This window comes from Propithecus coquereli, unplaced genomic scaffold (assembly GCF_000956105.1).
Source record: "Propithecus coquereli isolate 6110/MARCELLA unplaced genomic scaffold, Pcoq_1.0 Scaffold162, whole genome shotgun sequence".
Taxonomy (NCBI): Eukaryota; Metazoa; Chordata; class Mammalia; order Primates; family Indriidae; genus Propithecus; species Propithecus coquereli.
In genome coordinates, this window is record NW_012140747.1 from 548,080 (window position 1) to 549,244 (window position 1,165).

General features: G+C 37.1%; 1 protein-coding gene across 1 annotated transcript in view; it reads right to left on the reverse strand.

The window, feature by feature from the left end:
• CHIC2 (cysteine-rich hydrophobic domain 2) overlaps positions 1–1,165 on the reverse strand; it is a 44,777-nt gene that overhangs the window by 686 nt on the left and 42,926 nt on the right. The window lies entirely within an intron of this gene.

The window sequence follows — 1,165 nt, forward strand, 5'->3', positions numbered from 1 at the left end:
TTTGAAAATCCATTCAACATTTTAAAATTGTAACTTTGCATTATTAAAATAGACATTTATCTGATAACCCAGAGTTCCATCATTGGGAATTGTTCTTTTTATTTCTGTATCTTTACCAAATATACAAATTACCTCAGCTCTATGAAAACGAAGATAAATAAGTAAGTAAAAGAACCAAGTCTGAGAAGGCAAGTGGGGTGGGTGACATAGACAGTGCCCTGTCACACCAGAGCAGTGAGCATGCACACAGGCATTAGAAAACGGGGCAGGCATTTACTGAGAACTGGCTGCATACCAGGTGTCTCATACTACGTGGGTATATGTCATCCCAAGAACTTTCCTATTCGGCAAGTATTATCATCCCCATTTTACAGGTGAGAAAACTGATGTTCCAAGAAATTATATCACCACTGTGGAGTCAGTATTTGAGCCAAAGTTTGTCTTAACTAGGCTGGCATCCCCTTCTCTTTCTTTGGGATGCCATGCCATCTCTCTGCTCTCTTTTTCTTTCTTTCTCTTTCTCTATCATTTTTTCTGTCCTTCAAGAGGATAAAATAAACTTTTTTTACTTTTATGTGTCTTCAAGAAAAAAGATTGTCTTAACTCCAAAAGCCTTGCCCTTTCTAACTGCACTATGTGCCTGTGGCTGACCCAGTATTTTTTCTTCAGGCTTCCTCCCTTTTATAAACCCAATTCCATGGGTCTTCTCTAAGTTCTAGAGTTGCTTTCATTTTACGGTACCAGGATATGTAATCTCTAGGTAAAGACTGGTCCTTTAATCTCTTAGTTTTTTTAGAAGTCTTTTTTTCCTCAGGTTAGCACAATTCATGGTTAAAATTTGTTCCAAAAGACTTTTTAACAGAAAACTAAAGGAAAACCAACAAAAACAAAACGTAGTAACACAGAAATATACAAGTTGACCAGAGTTAATTTTTATTCCAAACTTAAACTTTCTTAAATTACACTCAACTCTTGCCCGTGGTCCAATTCTGTATGGAACAGATGCTTACTAAAAAATTATTTGATCTGAACAGTTTCCAAGCCTGGTGAACTCCTCTTTCTTTTTCAGGAACTACGTCTTTACATGACCTCCAGGTTTGGTTAGTTCTACAAGTTAGCTAGCCGTCTAGGCCAGGAATCTTCATTTTCACTCTTCAGTTCTCCT